The sequence below is a fragment of the Sciurus vulgaris genome (genome assembly GCF_902686455.1).
Source record: "Sciurus vulgaris genome assembly, contig: HiC_scaffold_155_arrow_ctg1, whole genome shotgun sequence".
Taxonomy (NCBI): Eukaryota; Metazoa; Chordata; class Mammalia; order Rodentia; family Sciuridae; genus Sciurus; species Sciurus vulgaris.
This window is the reverse complement of record NW_027632898.1, coordinates 684,858-706,317: the sequence shown is the minus strand read 5'-3', so window position 1 is coordinate 706,317 and position 21,460 is coordinate 684,858. Positions and strand designations below refer to the sequence as shown.

At 57.1% G+C, this 21,460-nt stretch overlaps 1 pseudogene across 1 annotated transcript; it reads right to left on the bottom strand.

The window, feature by feature from the left end:
- Positions 1–758: 758 nt before the first annotated feature.
- Positions 759–21,292, bottom strand: LOC306652250 (alpha-1,6-mannosylglycoprotein 6-beta-N-acetylglucosaminyltransferase B-like; annotated as a pseudogene). Its single transcript has 11 exons — positions 21,284–21,292; positions 20,759–20,928; positions 10,695–10,819; positions 9,338–9,471; positions 8,266–8,321; positions 7,582–7,737; positions 6,724–6,869; positions 6,468–6,583; positions 2,373–2,446; positions 1,774–2,030; positions 759–1,374 (listed from the first exon to the last, which is right to left on the bottom strand). The product of its transcript is annotated as an alpha-1,6-mannosylglycoprotein 6-beta-N-acetylglucosaminyltransferase B-like (transcript).
- Positions 21,293–21,460: the final 168 nt, after the last annotated feature.

The following is a 21,460-nucleotide window of genomic DNA, read 5'->3' as shown; positions in this document are numbered from 1 at the left end:
GGGCTACCTCCCTGGATGGGTGACCAGAGGCCAAGGCCTCTCCTGGGCACAAGGGTGGCAGTGTTTCTGAAAGCCTGACCCACGGAATCTGACAGGGCTCTGGCTGTGGGTGGAGGGAGGGGCATCCTGGGCCAGGGCAGGCATGCCACACAGATGGGCACTGGTCTCCATCTTGGTCTGAAGGTGGAGGAAGCTTGAGGGGGGATGCGGATGCAGCATGGACAGGGAGGGGGCCACTGGGAGCTGTGGGCCTGGGTGCTGGGAAAAGGTTGGGTGGGCTCTGGGGTGGTGGGGAAGCCCACACCAAGCCCTGAGGCTGGGGGAGCCAGTGCCTGTGAGGTGCCTGGGCCCAGAGGACACTCCCAGGACAGCTGGGTAGTGCCCTTTGGTGGCTGGGCGGGGACTGAGGCTGTGGCAGTGAATCCACCTGGAACTACAGGTGGCCTGGAACTACAGGCCACCAGGTTTCAGCTCAAGGGGAGGAGATCTGGAACAAGCAGGAGAGGGGGACAAGCCAGCCAGGCTCTGGGTGGTCCTGCATTCCAAGTGGAGAGGGAGGGGAAATCGAGAGGAGGGAGGGGTGGGGAGGGATGGGGCCGAGTGGAGACAGGGCCCCTCAGCCTGGCCTCCCACAATCCTCCTCTCCATCCACCCCCTAAATGACCCGAGAGGGACATGGCTGGCCCTGCATGCTCCATTGTGCTCACAGGAAGAGGTCCTGATAGGTCTCTCCCAGCTCAAGCATGGGCCAAGCCTGCTGTCCACTCCTGGGCTCCTTCAGGGGACCATGGGGCAGCATGGACCCTGCTGCCCACGTCTTGTAAAACAGGCCAAGTCAGAGCCTTGCAGTGGCCAGGGCTCTTTTTCCAACTGGTCCAGATCTCACCTGGCACAAAGCAGGGGGCCTTGGTCCACCTGCTCCTAGGCCCCTGGGACTCTGACCAACCAAATATCTACTCGGCCCGGAATCCCAGGGTGAGAACAAGCCACCCCAGAATGAGTGCCTGCGGCTTGCCTGTGCTGCCCTCCTCTGGACGGTGCTTGGTGCTCCTCTGCTGGTTCCTGGGCCTGGGAAGGAAGCTCCTGCTAGGGAGTCACGCACATGTGCATCTTGAGCTGGGGTCTGCTGGTGCTTTCTCTGCATGGGGAGGTGCCGGCCTGGGGCACCCTCCGCCTCACAGGCAGCCCTGGAACAGGGCCCCCTGGCCCTTGAAGAAGTCAGGACAGGGGCATAGCCACTGGTACTTGGTGCTGGAGCCAGCACAGCTGCAGAGCAGGTGCTCCTTCTGCAGGTAGCACTCCTTGCTGGGCTGGGCCAGCGCCAGGTACAGGTGGTGCATCTCCTGCTTGGTGCTGTCACAGGGCACCTGCAGCCTGCATGGGCGCCACCAGTGTTGGTCACCCCCTGAGGTGGGTGAGGTGGGCTGTCCCTAGCCTGGCACTGCCCACCCCTCTCCCCAGCAACCCCTGACCCCAGACTCGGTAAGAGGTGGTTACAGCTCCTTATCCACCTCTGTCTGGGAGTTTGGAGAAGAGGGGCCAGGGTCCTGCCTGGAGGGATGCGCAGCAGCTTTATGGAGAAGGTGCCCATCCAGACTGGGGCAGGGCCCCTGAGGGGCAAAGTGAGCAGGGTAGGACTGGGAGGCAGCATCCCTGGTAGCAGCTGAGTCCTGCCATGTGTATAGCTGCATGATGCAGACGCCCACCTGGAAGGTCCCTTCTGGATCCTTCCTGACTGGTTGGAAACTCTCAGGAGGGAGGGGGTGCACTTACTGGAGAAAGGCCTCCTGGCTCATGAAGAAGAGGAAGAAGGAGGGCTTGCAGACCAGCCCATGGTTCAGGCAGGCGTCCTTAAAGGCCTTCCCAGTGGTGGCCAGCCAGGCCCACAGCGAGTGTGGTGGGGGCCAAGCCCCGGGGACACTGCTGGCATTCTGGGCCCACTTCAGGTTGGTGGTGTTGGGCAACAGGATGAAGGGGCTCTGTGAGGTGCTGGTCCCTGGGGAGGCTGGACTGGGAGCTGCACAGAAGTCCTGCAGGAGGAGAGGGGTGTCAGGTAGGCAGGGTGGGGTGCGGGCGGCCCTGGGCGGTGCCTGAGGACCCAGGAATGCAGCTTCAGTGGGAACCACTGTTCGGCAATTGCTGAATACCAGGCAGCCTTACATGCACATTTCAATTATTCCTCATAGTAGCCCCACCCCACGGAATCTCAGGTGCCTCCAGGTACTTGGCAGGGAAGGGACGGAGGCTTGGCAGTCAGGGGACCTGCGGGGCTCACAGCAGGAGGTGTCTGCTGCCTGCACAGTGCAGGCTGTTGCCTGGTGGGCATGGGGTGGGACCCCAGGTCCAGGGGCCGAGGACAGAGGGCTGCCTACCTGGTGCTGGATGTAGGTGTGGGACTGCTCCAGCTGCCCCCACAGGTGTACTCGTAGGGCAGGTAGGGCTCCACCTGAGGGATGGTGTGGTGGGGAGGCCTGGTTACAGGACCCCTGCTGGGCATGGGGTGGGATGTGACAACCACCCCATCCAGCTGGCCCTCTTAGGTGAGGTCCCTACACTCTCCAGGAGCCCTGAGGACTCAGGCTCAGCCCTGGACCTTCCCTGTGTCCCAGCCTCAGTTCCCCTTCCCTGCACCCCACCCCAGCCATGCAAGCTTCCTCCTGCCCAGAGCCCAGCGCTCCAACCCTCCTGGGCTCTGGGGTCCAATCCCTCAGCACAGCTTCTCTGGGACGTCACCCACTCCAGAGCATCCTGTGCCCATGCCCTCCTAGTACAGGACCAGGTTCCTTGGAGTCCTCAGCACCCCAGACTTCCTCCCACTGGGACAAGTGCCCCTGCCATGGCTTCCTGTCCATGCTTCCATCTCTCTCAGGAGCCCACGGCCCCTCAAGGGCAGGGACTGCAGCTTGTCCCCCAGTCTAATACTGTGCCTGGCATGCAGTGGGCACTCAGGAAATGGTTATGGGATGGAAAACCTCGACTGTACCCTCCCCAAGACATGGACCTTCACATGGAGGGACACAGCACGTTCCCAGCAGGATGTGACTGGGTGGCATCAGGAAAGCATCAGCCCAGGCCTCACATGGTAACAAGCGCAGCACACAGGAGGACATATGCAGCCTAATGGTCTCAGGGTCATGCAGCAAGCAGCCTGCACTGGGGAAGGTAGGTGGAGTGGCTGGGGTACAAGAGGCGAAGGTTTCCAAGGAACAAGATGTCCCTCCCCAACCCCTTAATGGGCTTCACCCACAGGCCCAGCACAGAGCCACCTTGGAGGAGCCCACGGGTGGCAGACAGCAGTGCCCAGAGGTGGGGCTGACCTAGCGTCAGAGGAGAGTGGCTGTAGCCATTGGCCTCCCCAAGCCCCACACAATGTGGGCATCCTGCCTGGCCCTGTCCAGTCCCCAGTGACGCCATCTTCCTGCCCCAGGGATGAGATCCTTAGCCCTGGTGGTGAAACCAAACAGTCCTGCCCAAGCCCACACCCCTTCTTCCTCACAAGGTGACCTCAGGATGTTCAGCAGAGCTGTGTGGGGCCCCCGCAGAGCTTGCCTCTTAGGGCTGGAGGCCCATTCTGGGCCCTCTGGCCAGGTGACACTCCCAACACTCAAGGGTCACAGGGAGACAGCCCCCACTGCTCCCCTTGAAGCTGGTCCCTGCCGCCTCTGACTCTAGGGACAAAGGCCACCAGCCTGATCTTGTCCCAGTACTGGACACCAGGTGCTGTGTGTATTCTCAGTCCCCAGGCTGTTCCAGATTCCCAGGAAACCCCAGCATCCCTCTGTCCCAGACTCTCTGCAGGCCTGTCCCACCCTGCGCTCCTCCCCAACCCTCTTCAGGGCCTTGAGGCCAGCTGCTGCCCTGACACACAGGGCAGAGTCCAGACAGCCTCTGAGCACTGCCTGGCAGGCTGCCGGGCCCCTGGCAGGGACAAACCCAGGATATAAGGAAAAAGCTCCAGAGAAGAGCCTTTGCCCTCCAAATGTTGCTCCCTGCTCCAGCAGCGACTGCGGTGCCTGAGTTATTCCCCTCTGCGTCTGAAGTGCTCATCATGGGGTGAGTCAAAGGCCCTGCATGCAGGGAGCCCTCCAGCCACCTGCCTGCCATGATTTCCCGCAGGGCAGCAGCCTGCCTGCAAACACCCCCATTAGGTCTAACTGCAGGCCTGGCATCAGTCTCTGTGGGTGACAGGTGCTGGGCCTGCAGTGCCACCTAGAGGGTGATCTCGAGAGGGGCAGGGGGCTATGGCAGCACTGCCATCTCTCACCCCACGGCCTCTATCTGGACTCGATGGAGATGCGGCACAGGCCCATCTGCTGCAGCCCAGGGGCACAGAATCTGCCCTGGCACGAGTGGGCTAGGGGCTGGCCCTTGGGGCTCTGTGCCTTCTGGGCCCCTCCAGCCTCCCCTCCCCTTCCCTGGAGGCCACAGGACCTGCAGAAGCCGCAGTCCACTCCCAGCCAGTTGCTTCAAAATCACTATTCTAGAGCAGACTCTCAGCGTCACCAGGCGCTTGTTAAAAATCCCGACTCCCAGGCCACACCTGGTCCTGTGAGGCAAGAGCCCCAGGGTGGCCAGGTCTACATGCAAGCCCCTCCCCAGTGATCCGTGGGCACAGGAGCGTGTGAGCCCCTCTGGGCTACCAGGAGTTGAACTGTCAGGAAAGCGGGTGGCAGGGCCTGATGGAGGAGGCTGCCAGCAGACGGGCAGGGCCAGGTCCCTAGGGGCCTGCCGCAGATGTGGATTCCTTGGTTCCTGGATCCTTTGTCCTTTGTCACAGCTCACTCTCTCTCTCCCTCTCCCTCTCTTTTATTTTGTGGTGCTGGGGATCAGACCCAGGGCCTCCTGAAAGCTAGGCAAGTTCTTTACCACTGAGCTACATCCTCGGCCTGGTTATTGCTGTTTTTTAATTAACTCAATAGCAAAATTAAACAGATGTTCATGTAAAACAAATCAAAGGAAAGAACAAGGAAAAGGAAGCCCCCCTCAGCCCTCCGAGAGCAGACACCTCCCCAGTTCCCGTGTGTCCCAGCAGAAGCATGCAGGATGGTCTGGGCACATTCATTCCCAGGCTCAGCCCCTCCCCTGCACCCAGCCTTCCATCTGGGGAGGAGACGCACCACCCACAGGCCCATTATGCTTGATGGGCCTTGGAGGTCAGGCCAGACCTCAGGGGATGGGGAAGAGTCCTCATCCTGCCCCTATCCGTGTGCAAGAGGCGGCCAGCAGGGCAGGGGAGAAGGTGCAACGGGGTTGTTTCCAGCATGAAGTGAATCAGTAAACCCACACCAAGCCCCCGCCCCAGGCCTGTCCTTAGCACTGAGTCCCCTTCACAAGGCTACTGCCTTAGTCTGGTGCTTGGGCCCATTTAAACCTATCAACCTGCAATAATCAGTTGTCCAGCCCTCTACTGGGGCATGGCCCCAAGGCCACATTCCTGCCTCCCTTAAAATCTGCAAGGGCCATGGTCAAACACGGAGAGTGGCCCCTGTGGCAGATGTGGGCAGTGCCCCTGTGGCCTCTCCACCCCAGATGCTCCAACTCAGGGCTGTCTCTGGCCCACTGAGCCTGTGCAAGAGACAAGCCAGAAGCCACAGGAGTGGGCAGCCCGCAGCCATGGGAGGGTGGGATCTGGAGGAGAACCACCCCAGGTTCCTGCCTTTCTGAGATGTGACAGAAGCCCCCACTCAGAGGCCCCATGGTGAGGAGCTCCAGGCACACCTGTCCCCTTCCTGGGACCACCTCCCGGAGAAGCCACCTGTGCTGAGGCCCCACCTCAGGGTGGCCCCAGAGGAGCCCAGACTCAGTCTGAGACTTAAGTTTAAGCCTCAGCTGATTCCCAGGAGGTGAGCGGATCTCCCCACTGGACAGAGGGGCAGAGTGCGCCTCCTTGCCAGATTCCAGCTTCACCTGTTAGAGCTGAAGACAGGTGCACCTCAGGACCTGGCGACTTGCCGCTGGGCACTTCCTCTAGAAACATTCATCTCCAGACCAGGAAGGAAGGACCTGGGTGTTTCCATCAGGAATGGAAAGCTGACCTTGTCAGGAAGATCCCCGGAAGATCTGTATGCACATCATCGCTCTAGATAGGCTGCTAAAAGGTCACAGACCCACACCTAAAGCAGGGTCTGAAAACCTCCATGCTTTCATCCGGAAGATGTTGACTCGGCATCCAATTTGTGTCAGGAGTGCTCACAGGGCCTGGCCCTTCAATGTGCTCAATAAGTGACTCTGAAACCATGGCTACCTGGTAAGGTTGTGCAGGTTGTTCACTGCACCAGGGTACGCTCCCTAAAACCTATGCACTGGGTTGGTGAGTGAGGGCCCCTGCTCCACTCTCCAGTCCACATGACTGGACGCAGGGGTATGTTTGACTGGGAGGGAGGTGGACTCCTCTGCCAGCCCAGGCCAAGTCTGGGTACTTTTTCTAATTATAATGAGGCCCACAGTGTGAGCGGTGGCCGTCTCACCTGGGTCTCCATGATGGCCTTGATGGCGGCTTCAGACTCCTCCGAGTTGTTGTCATCCACAGTCCATAAGTGGGGCTTGCAGATGAAGTTCTCTGCGTAGGGGTGCAGGAGAACACCTGGCTGGGGCCGGCAGGTGGTGGCTCTCCCTGTGCCCCTGTTTGTCCCTTTTATCCCATTGCCCAACTCCTCCACCTCCCCCCAGGAACCACAGGGTCCCCTGCCATGCCCTCCTGGGCCAGCTGGGTTGCCCACTCACCTCCCTGGAGGTGGACTTGCCTGGGAAGAACTCATGGTTGAGGGAGCTGGGGAGAAGGTGAAGTGGGACTGCAGGAAGAATCAGCCATGGGCGATGGTCTCCAGAGGGGCCAGGCCCTCATGGGGGAAGCCAAAGCCTTTGAAGAGCTGAGGGGGCTGAGCGGGGAGCCCCACAGCCAGGCAGGGGTGGGGTGGGGCAGCCGGCTCACATTCCTTGGTGCAGGGCTGGGTGGGGCACTGTGGATGGCCTGGTCTTGCTGTCTACGATTCTGGAGGGGCAAGGACAAAGCAAGGATCCCAAGTCCAACAGGCTGCAGACCCGCATCCACAGCCGGCCTCAAAGGACCTCCACTCACTCATCCTAAAACACTAATTCAGCACCTAACCGTGCCAGCCATGCATGCAGGGCTGGCTCCTGGAAGGTGCTTCATAAATGGTACTGAATCCAGGGCTGTTGTGTGAGGTTGTTCAGGTTGTCCACTGCAGAGATATCCTTCCTTGTGCGACTTGCAGAAGCAGCCATGCAGGATGAATGACCCCATGGGACAGCAGCCAGGGCCTCTCAGCCAGCCTACCACCTGCTCAGAGGCTCCGAAAGGTCTGTCTGGCTCCTGTTCCCCTAACCAGGCCGTGGCCCTGCCCAGGCCCCTGACCCTGTAGGCTCTCCCCTGCCTGCTGGACATCCCATGTTGGCCAGTCCCCTGGAGGACTGAACACAGGGCTCAGGCACCAGAGCACGCTGGGGCATGTCCACATGTGGAAGGGGTCACACATGGTGGTGGCTGCCCTGGCAGGTGTGTTGGGTGGCCCCTCAGTGCCTGTGGCCAGGCGGGCAAGGACAGTGTGCTGGGGTAATCACTTTGGTCTTGCACAGCAGCTGCTGGAATTCAGGTTGCAGCAAGGGGCCATGGTTCTTCATGAAGGCAGGGACCTCGGGCGGCCTCTGGCTCTCGTAGTACACGGTGCCATGGATCTCCATGTACTTGTTCAGGATGCCCAGGAACTTCTCCTTCCCCTGGAGGAGGAGGGAGAGGAGGTGGAGCCTCATCCCAGGTCCTCAGCAGTGCCAGCACAGCAGACGCCCTGCCTCGGGGTGACCTCCAGCCAGCTGTGCAGCCATGGGCAAGGCCCCTCTCCTCTCTGGTCCTCGATTTTTCATCAGTGAGCACAGAGCCTGGACTAAACCAGAGGCTTCTGGTTTATTTTTAGCCATGCAATTTTTCTTCCAAAGGAAGCCAACGGGACCACACATTAAATGAATCCAGGTGGATCTGCTTGGCCTCCTCTAACCCTCTAAAGACCCCAAGTACCTCTGAGGAGCTGCAGAGCTCTCAGGAGCTCAGATCACCCCCACTCACCCATCACTTCATCCCTCCATCCACCCACCCTTCCCTCCATCCACCATCCCCTGAGACAGCCTAGAACCTGGCGAAAGAGCAGTTAAGCTCCCAAGGAGACTCCAGATCTGACGGGCTAAAGAGAGACCATACCTTCACTCGCCAGCCCCTCAGGACTTTGCTCTTAATTTAGACCCAGTCCTAACAAGGTTGCCTATCTGGCTTTCCCGCCCAGAGCTCTCAAAGAGCCACAAGTTAGATGCTGTTGGAGGGCAGAGTGAGGACAGTCACAGTTAAAGGTGACAGTAGACAGATTCCCAGCAGGGCCCACACTGAACAGCAGGAGCTCTGCACACCTCAGCATCCTCCAAGGGCGGGGCATGCACCAGGGAGGCAGAACCCACCCCAGCTGTCAGGGAAGGTTAGGTTATTTTCAGTACACGGCATCTCACAGGGCAGTGTGTGCGTGTATTCTAGAGTCCCATTCAAAGCAGAACACTCAGCTCTGGCAGGCCCCGCCCTGCTCAGCTCTGCATGCGGCCTGCTGTTCATTTAAACAGGGTTCATCTAACAGCTAGTTCTGCAGGACAGACCTACCCTATCTCGTCCCCACCAAGAGAAAGTACCTAAGATGTCTTTGAGATTCACAGGGCCACTGACTGCCAGGCACACCTGTCTCCAGTCATTGACCTGCCAGGAACAGCAGGGCCTTGCAGGCAGGTCACCCATGATGAGACTGCCCCCTGGAGGCACTGGGGACTCCTCAGAGCCACCTCCACACAGGACCAGCAGAGAGATCAAGAGGCTGCAGGTGAACCAAGACTGCTTCCTTACGCAGCCCTCTCACCCCGCCCCCTCCCTTCATCTATTTAAACCCAAAGCCCAAGTCAGTGACCCAAGACAGGGCTGAGAGGCGGGCCTCACTCTGCCCTCCCAGCACAGCCTCAGTGGTTAAAGCTCCTCTCCTCTCTGCACCATGACCTTTCAGTCTGGCCCAGGACTCTGGTGACACCCTCGGCTTGGAAAAGCTGGCCTGCTGCTTCGCCACCCATCACAGTTGTCCCTGCAAGTGTCCCTGGAAGGCCACCAAACCCCTCACTCTGTACTGTGTGCTCAGTGTCCTCCTGGCCTTGGGCAGGTCTCCCACAGGCCACCCCTTCCCTGGTCCCTGCCCTCAGGGAGGCTCCTCTCTGCATCCCACTGTGCCCAGGAGGAGAGACAGGGAGGAAGAGGGCGGCCTCCCCCACCTCGAGCTCCACCCCCCACCCCAGCACTCACAGAACATGGTCATGAACTGCTTGGGGTTGAGGTTCCAGTAGCCCCAGTTGGTGTGGCAGCCGAGCAGCGTGGCATACTCCTCGTGGTTGTATGCTGGCTCGGTTCCAAAGGTGTCGATGACCCGGAATCAGCACCTGCCCCCCAGGGATCAGGAGCAGGGGTCATGCTACTGTGTCCTGGGCTGGGGCTGCCTCAGCCAGGAGCCCTGTAACTGGTCAGTGGCTGGGTCAGGGTAGTGCCTTGTGTGGCAGAGCTTGGCCTCCAACACTCTCCCTGTGTGACCTCAGCAAGTGCCTTGACCTCTCTGTGTCACCTCCCAGTCAAGTGGGATCACAACAACCCAACCCCCAGGTCCCCAGTTAGTGTTCAGAAGCTGTTCTCCCTGCTGCCCAGGAGCAGCTGCTTGGAGTGGGGTCCCTCCCTGCTCTCCCCAGGGGCCCACCTGGGTGAGGGTCCTGGGGGGACTGTGTTGGCGGAGTCCATGCCCCCATGCCTCCTCTGCCAGGTGGACTACTTGGGCAGGGCATGATGGTGGGAGGCCTGTCCTCCCTCTGCCACTCAGGGACAGAGGCTCCGAGTCCAGGGGCCTCACCTCTATGGATCTGCACCCCAGGTTCCGAGGCCCCAGAGCATCCCTATATCCACCTGCCCGCAAGTGAGCCCTGAGGTAAAGCAGAACAGCCACCTCACAGGACGCTATCCCCGACCCCATCCTTCCCATAAACCAGAGTCAGGTGCCCAGTGCTGAGGTTGGCACTGTTGCCCAGAGCAGGGCCCGGGCGGGAGGAGGGGCAGGAGGAGGGTGCCGAGTGCCAGTGAATGCACATTAATAATAAAAGCAAGAACGCTGCCTGTCACTTTTTCCCCCTAATGAAATCATGTGGGATAGTCAGTGGGACTGGAGCAAACGTAATAAATAGCAGGGCTCTCTGTGCTACATTAAACTCGCACCCCGCTGGCTGCAGGAAGACAGGGAGCGATGGCACTGGCCTTCCTCCAGACCCAGGGGGTGCAGAGTGGGGGGAGTGTGGGGTACTGTCCCCACCTGGCAGGGCAGAGCCAAGCCCCCACTGGGACGTCCATTTCCTTTCTGCCCTGCCCAGCCCACTGCAGTTCCTCTGTCCCTCCATCCAGGTGACCCCACCCCAGCCCCATGCAGCCCCGGAGGCCATGGAGGACTCCCCACTCTCCAAGGTTTGGTGATCATCCTCGTGAGGGGGCAGAGCTCTTGTGAGATGGGAGCTTTGGGACAGGGAAGGACAGAGGCAGGGCAGCCCTGCAGGGTGAGGGGAGCAGCTTTCTGCCTGGGTCCACAGCCACCCGGCCCCCACTGCCACCACCAGCCCTCTCACCTTACTTCTTGAAGGAGAGTCCCAGGTGCTGCTTCATCTGCACAGGCCTTGGTAGTCAGTGTAGAGGAGGTCGAAAGGCAGGGGCATGGTGAGCAGGCAGTTCCCCCCACCTGGTGGCACCCCTCAGTTACTGAGAGAAGAGCCCTTGAGAGTCTGGGCTTCAAGAAACTCACCTTCCCAATCAGCTCTGGGCCTGGAGGGGCCTCCAGCTCACCCACCCCATTCCTAGCCCAGGATGAGAAAGGAGAGAGGCTATAAAGGGCCATGGGGTTAGTGTAGACTCTTGGACAGGAATTGAATAGGATGCCTGTGTACAGGTTTCTCACAGCACAAGGGAGTCCAGCCAGGGCCAAGGGACACTGAGATCTAGTCCAGGCTGGCTTGACAAACTGTGTACCTGGCCAGGGCCACCTGCTCCTCCCGCAGGGCTGGGACTGCCCAGAGAGGGAGACTTTAATTCACAAAGCACTGGCTATGGACTAGCACACCTACACTGTTTGTCTGGAGCCAAGTGTCCCAAGCCTCCTGCCTCCTACTGTGTAGTCCTACTCTGCTGGCTGGGCTCCTGGTGCTCCAAGGCAAATAGCTTCTGCAGGCACAGAACAGACTCAGAGTCCCCTGGGCTGCCCCTCGCCTGCCAGGTCACTCAGACACTGGTTTTCTTCTGGGACAGGGCTGCCCCTGGTGACCCAGAGGCTGAAGCTTCACCAGACTGGGCAGGTTCCTCTGCTAGCACCTAGAGGCCACCTCATCTCACCCACCTGCTGGGTGTGGCTGCAGCCCCAGGGCTTCTTGTATGATCACAACCTGCTCGGTCACCTCACTGAAGAAGGGCTCCAAGACCCAAATGGAACAGCTGCCCATTTAAGTTCCTCTGCCCCACTCCCCACCCATAAAGTGGCATCTCCTCCAGGAGCCCCTGGGAACCCCAGAGCCTGACTCCTCACCCTGGTTTCTTCCCGTGGCCATTAGATCACAGTCTGGGTCACACGTTCTATAGGCATGTGCTGGACCCCAGAGCCAGGGAGCAGGTCACGTGCTGCAGGGGACCCTCTCTCCCTTCCCCTACCACTAGGCCAGAGAAAGCAGCCCAGGGCCTCAGAACAGGGCCTACTCCAGAGACCCTCCTCCCTGTTGGGTCCCTCTATTAATCCTGCTTAGCAAACCCTTCCTGAATGCATCCTGGGTGCTGGGCCCTGAGGCCCACAGAGACATCCAGGATGACCCCCCTGCCCTGGGAGCACAGGAGCCATGGGAGGAGCATGGCCTGGGGTGCACACACTGAGACTTGAAGAGACTGCCCTGTGAGCAGGCAGGGAGGAGCAGGGAGCAGTCAGGAAGGCCTCCCCAGGAGGGAGCTGCAGGTGAGGCCTCCTCTTCCTCTCTCCACAGCTACGTTGGGCAGGGATCACCTCCTGGCCTGGATGTGCCCCGCCTCTGCCTCCGGGGGATGCCCAGCTCCCTCCTCTTGGATCTGGTTCAGCTGCTGCTGCTGGAAGAGGTCCTGGAGGCTCCCCTTCAGGGGTCCACATGGTGGTGGCCTTAGACCAGGGAGGAGACCCACATTGACAAGGACATGATTCCCTAATGGAAAAAGGCCACCACTGATGGTTCCCTGGGCTACATCTCTGGCTTCCTGGCTCAGACCAGATGGAAAAGGACCAGCCTCAGAGGCTCGGTGCTGTCTGCAGAAGCCGACTGTGCCCTGAGCACACTGTCTTGACAGGACTGTGACAGAAAGACCTGGGGGAAGATCCAGGCATGGGGAAGGGGGCAAATGGGAGGGGCTTCCCAAGGTGCCACACCAGCCAGTGCGCCCCACCCAGACAGAGGCCTACTGCTAAGGTGGACAGAGGAATGGGAACGTGGCCTGCACGCCAACCCCTCCCTTCCTCACACAGCCCCTTTCTAAGGACCCCACCAGAAGCCTCAAAGCAAGCCAGGGCTTCCAGGGCAGCCATGCCTCGGAAGCTTTCTCATTGAAATGCCCAGAAAGCAAAGCAGAAAGAGTTCAAACCCCAGGAAGTGGCTTCCCCCTCTCCAGAGACATGGTGAAATATTGGGTGGTGAGCCCTGCACCCCCCTGAGGACATCTCCGCTGTTTTCCTCCTGCGGGGCTTTGGCTTCTTACCCCAAAGTTCCTCCCATAAAACTGCTGGCTCTTGTCCCAGGGCTCCAGCTAGCCCAGGGCACATCCCTGTCCCTTCCTCCTCACTCCCCCACCCAACCAAGAGCCACAGAGGGACGGCCAAGGCTGATTCCCTGCCCCTTCCTGCCTGGGGAATCAAGTCCAGTGGGGAAAGACAGGAGGGCCTGGGAGTGGCCCCTGCACCAGGGCTCCATGCTCTTTCCCACATTTCTGATGGATTTTAGGCAGTGTGTGTCCTTGTTCCTGGGCTTCCTCTTGTTGACTCTCACCCACCACACCCCTGACCCCAGCCTCAGGTCCCAGGGCCCCTGAGGACAGATGAGTGGGAGCAAATCACTGGGAGAGTCTGTGCTGCTGTCCACATCTCAAGGCATCATCCCCTCCACCCCTGTGGCTGCATCCCACCTGCTCTTGATGCCATCTATCAACGCAGTTCATCTCAGCAACCACCCTAGAGATCAGACCCATTCATGTTTTATGCCCCTTTACAGAGCAGGAAACAGAGAGGTTTAGCAATTTACCCAAGATTGCACAGCCTGGAAGAAGTGCGGCTGGGTTGGGAACCCAGGCAGTCAGATTCCACACTGCTACCTGCAGAGCTCTCCCATCCCCCAGGCCCACTAGATGGACCCCAGCAACACCTAGGCATTTCGAGTCCTGGGCCACCAGCAGAGACACAGCTCCATTCCTGGCTTTGCCACTAACCCAGACAGCCACAGGCCTCTAGGAGTCTCATTTTTTCTACTGGCAAAAGACAAACAAAATGGGTGTATCTCACAGGGCTCTGGACCAAGGGGGACCCTGTGCGTGAGTGACGGCTCCTTGGGCCACTACTGCTTGGAGGCTTCGGCTCTTCCCCCTGGACACCTCACCCTGCGAAGCCTCTCTGAGCACTGCCCCCACCTCCCTCAAGCCAGCATCTTGAGATAGTGTCCCCTGTCTGCCTCCTGCAGGCCTCCTGCCTCTTCCAGAGAGCTCTCTCTACAGTGGGAACTGGGCGCATCTCCCCAGGGCTCTGACCCTCCTGGGGCTCCCACTGGCCCTGGACATCACTCCAGGAGTCTCCTCCCTACCCTGCTGGAGCTCCAGACCCCATCCCTAGGGGCTGAGGTGGCCCCTGCTGGTGGCCATCCTCTACAGGAGTGTGGGGGCCCATCCCATGGGCACCTGGATCCAGAGCCCACGACTCAATCACTCAGCTCTTTCTGGGGTTGACAATGATTTCCTTGTGGCCAGATTCCTTGGATGCTTTCCAGTGTCATTGCTTGACTTTTTTTTGTACCAGGGAGTGAACCCAGGGTGCTTACTCAACCACTGGGCCACACCCTCAGCCATTGTTTTTTATATATATTTTTTTATTTTATCTGGAGACAGGGTCTCACTGAGTTGCTCAGTACCTCACTACTCACTAAGTTGCTGAGGCTGGCCTTGAACTTGTGATTCTCCTGCCTCAGCCTCCTGAGGCCCTCAGATCACAGGCATGTGCCACTGCACCAAGCTACTTGATTGACTTTTAACAAGCATCAGGCAAACCTGCCCACACAGTCCTTCCAAGAAGCCTCTTCTCTGGCATCCATGTCCCAACCCTCTGCTTTTCCTCTTGGCCCCTGCCTCTCAGCCTGGGAGTGCGGGTTTCCAGGCTCTACTGTCTGGCCTCTCTGCCACTTGTTGACACTTAGGCTCAACTTCCAAATTTCCCTCTGCACTCCACACACACCTGAGCCCTGGCCCTGCACCCAGCTGCTGCCACGGGTCACTGGCAACTCACATGCTTGAAGCTGACTCAAGGTCTTCCCCATGGACCCCAAACTCAGTGCTTTCTCTTCTGCCCCCATCCCTGTTGGTTCATTGTCTTTTGCTACAACTGATTACCACAGACCAGGTGATCATAGAAAAAAGAGAGGTTTCTCTAACTCAGTTCTGGAGACTGGAATTTTAAGAGCATGCTGATGGCATCTCTTTGGCACCAGGAAAGGGGCTTCCATCATGATGGGAGGGGGGTGTCATGTGACAGGACAGAGCGAGTGTGCTAAGGGGCCTCTCTTCCTCTGACACAGCCATTCTCCTGGGCCCCTCCCACAGGTTCCAATCCATCCTAATCACCTCCCCCTAAGCTGCTGGGTGGTGAGCATGGTCCCCAGAGGTGGGGCTCTTAGGCCCTGATTAGACCAGGAGGACTCTGACCTCATCAGTGAATTCATCATTTTGGTGGATTAATCCATTGACAGCTGAATGCATTACTGGGAGGGGATGTAGCTGGAGGAAGTTGTCACTGGAGGCATGTCCAGGTCCCTTGCTCCTGACCCTCTGTCCTAGGGCAGCTCCCCTCTGCCACACTCATCTGCTTTGATGTTCCATCTCACCTCAGCCCCCAGCAAAGGCACCCACTAACCAGGGACTGAAACCTCTGAAACCATGAGCCAAAATAAACTTTCTCCCCTTGAAAGTGCTCATGTCAGATATTTTGGCCACCAAGAGGAAAACTGACCCGATGGCTTCCAAATGCCATCAGCGTCCGACTCTGGGGACTAAGTCTGCAACACATGAATTCCAGGGACACACTGACCCCACAGCACCCCTGAGACAGGCAGCACCTCCCAGCAGCTGGCTGGAGTGGCCCACTTCAGTCTGGTCCTGCTCAGCTCCAACCAGCCAGCAGCAGCTGGGCCAGCTCTGCTCCAGCTCATATGTGTTGGAGTCTGTCACAGCTGGAACTGACCAGATTCAAACCCCAAAGCTGCTCCCACTGGTCCATCTGTTCAGAGGAACAAGATGGGGTCCCCACCACTACCATTCCCTGGGGACCCTGCTGGGTACTTCCCATGAATAAACGTGCCAGGCTAGAGATCAGTGCCCAGCCTGGCCCCCACTGGACAACCCAGAATCCCCTTCTCGTCTCCTTGTTTAAACATCCTCCTCTCCAGCTTTCATCATTTGCCAGTTAAGCCAACTAATTTTCTACTAAACCCAATTTCACTCATGAATGAAGAGCCCCATCCTTTTTCCTCATGCCATGTGTGATTAATGATGCCTGAAATTACGCAGATGAAACTGATGAGCACAGCTGATTCTCTGCACCCAGGAAGGGAAGGGTTCACTCTCCAATGACCCTGTGGATCCTGGCATTGGGACCTCAACTTGGGCAGCAGCCGGTGGATGGGGCCCTGGCTGAGTGCCCCCTGCCTGCCCACTGGCTGGGTATGTGGGACGTCCCTATAGAGGGCAACTTCCTGCACACAATCCCCTCACCCTGACACCTTCAGCTCTTCCACTCTTGACTCTCGGTGCTCACTGTAATCACCTGGAGGGCATTAAAAAACTGACCCCACCATCTGTTAAACCATAGAGGCCAAGAGAGGAGCCCCTCAGGGTGTCCTGCTGCAGCCCAGGCTCAGAGGCCTGGCTGTTGATCTTTAGATGTAACCGGGGAATTCCCCTGGGGAAGGTGGCTCTGTTCTTATTTTTAACAATTTTTCCTTGTTTCTCAATTGCACCTGCTAACAGATTCAGAAAGCACCTTCCTAAGGCTATCCAGGAAGGGGGCTGAGCTCTTTGCACCACTCTGCCCTGTCTGAGCAAGATTACTCATTCACACTTACGCCCCACAGAGGACACAGGCCAGGGCATCCCACAGCTTTGGGTAAGTCAGAGAGGTGACCACTCCTTGGAGACTCTGCCTCTGAGAGTTCGGATCAGCAGAAACCTGTCAGGAAGACAGGCTTAGAGAGAAGACACTGGTTCTCTGTGGACTGTGGGGATGGTGAATGTGTATGTGTGTATGGGGTTGTGCGCAGGGTACTGTATGCATGCATGAGAGCAAGCATGTGCACATGCATGCAGTGAGTGTGCATGTAGGCTGCCTGAGCATGTGCCCTGTGTGTAGGGACATGTGTGTGGGTGTGCGTGTGTGCATACATGTTTACACACAGGTGCATTATGAGTTGTGATGAGATAGCAGCAGAGGCATCTTTCAGTCTATGCATCTTCACCAGGGCCTCCCAAGTGTGGTCACCCCATGGTAACTGCCTGGGCCCTGGGATGGGCAATGACAGCCATTCAAGGTTCTACATAGCAGCCAGATGGCTGGCCTGCTCTGGGAAGGTAAAGATTGAGCATGAAGATTGAGAGCAAGAAGCCCCTGCCTCTCAAAGATTCTTGAGCTCCCTGCTTCTCTCCAGCAGGACGATCACCTGGGGGTTTTGCTGGGCCATCAGGAGCATGATCCTCTCCTCCAGGGAGCAGTAACAAAAGCACATTCTCTGGCCCAGACCCTGCAAGATCAGACAGGAGGATTGGCTGAGGGCCTTTGCCAAATACCACTTCCTCTAAGGGCTAGGGCAGTGATCCTGATAGATACTCCCTACCCACCAAGCTGTGGCAGAGGCTGGCACGAGGAGCTCCAGACACCCTCAGGACTCCCTCTTCATCTTAGGGTCTCTGATGACCCACAAGAATTTTGCCTGCTGCTGTGCCTGAGGCAGGGTGGCTCTGGTTAGCCACAGCAACAGCTTCCCTGTTCCCGGGTCCCTTTTTCTCTGCCTCCTCCTCATCCCCACACCATCAGACTTCCTGCAGGAAGCCTCCAGGACAGGGAAATACTTCCTTATCATTCTTGGCAAAAGTTGGCCACCTGACCAGCCTCTGCTCCAAGGACAGCATTGGAGCACCCTCCGAGCTCTCTGCCTGGGGGAGTGGGGGTGGTGCAGGCATGGCAGTGGGTGCTGGTGGGAGGCAGGCATGCACACCTCCACTCTGAAGTGGCTGGTGTCACCTGAAGAGTAGGACCTGTCGATAAGATGCCACAGCACGAAAACCCAAGTCCAGATCCAGAAGCTGTCTGGTTTCAGCACTGGCACTCAGGGACAGCACCCTACATGGCTACTAGCCTGGGGGCACTCACTTCCTGGGGGGAGCCTGCCCAACCTGACACCTCACTGCCCCCACCCAGCACCTCACTTGTTCATCTTCACTGAGCCTGCCAGAGACAAGTGCCTTAACTCCAACGGGTGAATTTCAGGACTCGGGGATAAAATCCTTCAGACCACTAGTTCATTGAGTGCTTCCTCAACACACCGCAGACCCAGCCTCCTCTCTGAATTTGGCACTACTGCTCCATGGGATGTCCTACTTGGGTTCCTGGTAGGTAAGAACTGCAGAGGCTGAGCTTTTGCCCTAGACTGGAGCTCCAGGGCCCTAGTGACCTGAGACTGCTGATGGCACTCTCCCCATCCACAGTCTCCTCCGTGCCACAGAGCATCAGCACTGCAAACTAGAACTGGGGGCCTTTCAGAAGAAAATGACATCTAGAAACAAAAGCCACCAAGATGGAAGGCAGGCTTGGAGAGGAGCCTCATTCCTGCTAGAAAACCACCTGAGAATACATCAATGGGTTCATACAGAAAAGTGGATTCACACATAAAGGACTCTGGAGTATTCTGGGGCCTTCCTTACTTAGACCCTGGGGCAAAGCTACAGATCCCATCCAAAAGCCAAAGAGAAGGAGGAATGGAATCCCACCCAGCACCAAATCCCTACCCATGAAGATAAAGAGTGATAACTTCAAATATGTTAAAATTAAGGACCTCTTCTCCTTGGAGGGGAAAAAAACCATAAGGAAATTACAAAGATATATGCAAATTAGAATTTTTAACACACACAACTCACACGGGATTTATATCTGATATATAAAGAACCCTACAACTCAATAAGGAAAAGAACCCAGTGAACAACGTGAATGGGCCAATAAGAAGCAACAGCAAGCCTAGGACAGGATGCTCATGGATGTCAGGAAATGCAAAGCAAGGCCAGGCAGGACATCGTGATGCATGTACAGTTCACCCAGGAAGTCGGCACCCTAAGTATTGGGGAGAGGCCAACAGGTAGGACGGCCAGTCGACAAAGTCATGGTGGAAACCAGTTTTGCATATTCTTATAAAGTTGGATTTGCACACTCCCTAAACCCCAGAAACTGTGCATCTAAGTCTAGGCCCCAGAGAAACTGAATCAGTAGAATGATGTGTCTCTCAGCTGTATTCAGTTGAAGGATTTGTCCCTCAACAGTTCTACTAAAACACACTGTGAGTTCAGCACCAGCACTCAAGCAGTTGCCAGCCTGGGGATGAGTTCTTCAACTGACCTGAGAAATGCTTACACAGGTACCGCAAGTGATATGGACCTGAATGTTCACCACAGCACACACTGTTCAAACCAATTTTTTTTTCTTTTTTTTTTGAGTTTGGTACTGGGGATTGAACCCAAGGATGCTCAGCCACCGAGTCATATCCTCAGACCTTTTTATTTTTTATTTTTGAGACAGGGCCTCACTAAGTTGCCAAGGTTGGCCTTGAACATGCAATCCTCCTGCCTTAACCTCCAGAGTTGCTGCAATTACATGTGTGGACCCCTATGACTGGCTCAAACAAATTTTTAAAAGTTTTCTAGATGTAGATGAACACAATACCTTTATTTTATTTATTTATATTTATGTGGTGCTGATGATAAAACCCAGTGCCACACACATGCTAGGCAAGTGCTCTACCAATGAGCCATAGCCCTGGCTCTCAAACCAACTTTTAAAGCAAGAAAAAAGTGTTTGCAGATAGCAAACACTGATAAATAATGATGGCACATTCATGCAGAAGAATATTCTACAGAGTGGAAATGAGTGGAAGACAGCCATGTACAGCACGGACAAGTCTGAAGCCACAAAGGAGGAGAGAGGAGGTCTCGGAGGTGGGGACAGTCGACACCATGGTCACCATTGTCACAAAGCCCAAAACCAGACCCAAACCACACCACACATCGTTCACAGACACACACATATGGGAAAAACTCATTTTGAAAAAAAAAAAAAAAAGCAAAGTATGATCACAAAACTCAGGCCATGGGTTTCCACTGGGGGAGGCAGAGAAACAGCCTCATGATCCTCTCCACCTCATGGTGGGTGGCACACCGTGGGAGGTCAGCCTGTTCCTGGTATCATCACAGAGTTTCCACATACTTTCATTTGTACCAAATATCACATGATAAATATAAAAGATAAGGGGGGGGAATCATGTGTATTTCTCCACCGTACAATGCAGTGCACCCAATCTCCACCCACCACCCTTTCTCCCACACTCACAACCCTTTGCTCCACCCTCTCCCAAGCACCAGGAACCTTCACCTCTGACAAATGTCAGAAGTGGGACCCTAAAGAGCCAACAGAGGAGAAAGAGTGGGTATCACCTATCCACCCCAGGACCCTTCAGGTCCTATTGCCCCAGCCTCCACAGTAGGCCCAGGAAGGAATCTGATTCCCGAAGAGAAACTCCCAAGGGTGTGCCCAAACCATCATGGTGGCAGCATCAGGGACCCCATCTTCATGAAGTGCCTCCATCTCTCAAGCCAAACTTTTCTGGGAGGGGGGTACCAGGTATTGAACTCAGGGGTACTTGGCTACTGGGCCAAACCACTAACCCTATTTTATTTAGAGACAGTGTCTCACTGAGTTGCTTAGTGCCTCACTTTTGCTGAGGCTGGCTTTGAACTGACGATCCAATCCTCCTGACTCAGCCTCTGGAGCCACTGTGATTACAGGTTGCACCACCATGGCCGGCCCTCAAGCCAATTTTGTCAGCCCCTAAACACACTGTCCCCCAACATAGGCTCAGAGATGGAGACCAGGACACCATTAGAACTGTACTGTGCAAACACACTTCCTAGGTGTATCCCAAATGTGACTGAGTGTCAGCACAAAGGGGAAGCAGGAGGCAGATGGAGCAGGTCAGTGGGGACCTAGGGATGCCAGTACGACCCAAAGCCAGGAAGCCTCCCAGGATCCGTGGGCCATGGGACCTGTGGGGGAGCAGGGATTTCTGTGATGATTTCCTGGGTCCCTTCCCACCCCATCACAGTGCATTGGCTGTCCCCAGCACTCACCTCTGCAGCTCCTTCAGGGACATGGTGACCCGCAGCCTGTGGCCCAGGATGGAGAGAGCAGCCAGGATGTCCGCCCACTGCACCATCTCCTCTAGAGGCTCGCCCTTCAGCACCCGCAGGCTGGAAATGTCCCCAGACTCCTCCATCAGGAAGCCAATGTGAGCGAGAATCTGGGTCAGCGGGACAATGGGGGGTGGGTGGGGTCAGCATAGAAGAGCAGCAGACCTCTGACCCTCCCACCCCAAGTCAACAGCTGGGAGACCAGTGGACTCTGAGGATCTGCACTGCTGGTCTTCATAGGTGTCAGTGCAAGGCCGAGGGTAGGAGAGCGGCAGTGGTGATGGAGTGGTGGAGGCGGGCCTGGGTGGTCTGAGCACGGAGGCCCTGCTGCAGCATGAACGCTGCCACACAAGCACGGCAAGCCAGCACCAAGGGGGACGAAGCCTAGCTCACCTGTCACCCTGCAGCCGTCAGACCCAGGAAACAGTAGGGAGGCCTGTCACAGTGGCCTGCCCCACGCAGCACCGCGGACATCCGGGACCTCAACCTCCCACTTCTCAACCTTCATTGAGAAAAAGGAAGTGGGGCCGAGATGAATGAAAGGCAGGACACAAGAACTGACCAATAGCGTTTGCAGGTTTTGGACCAATAGCATTGGTACCTTTGCAAACCCTAATTAGCATAACTGTGGACCAATCACAG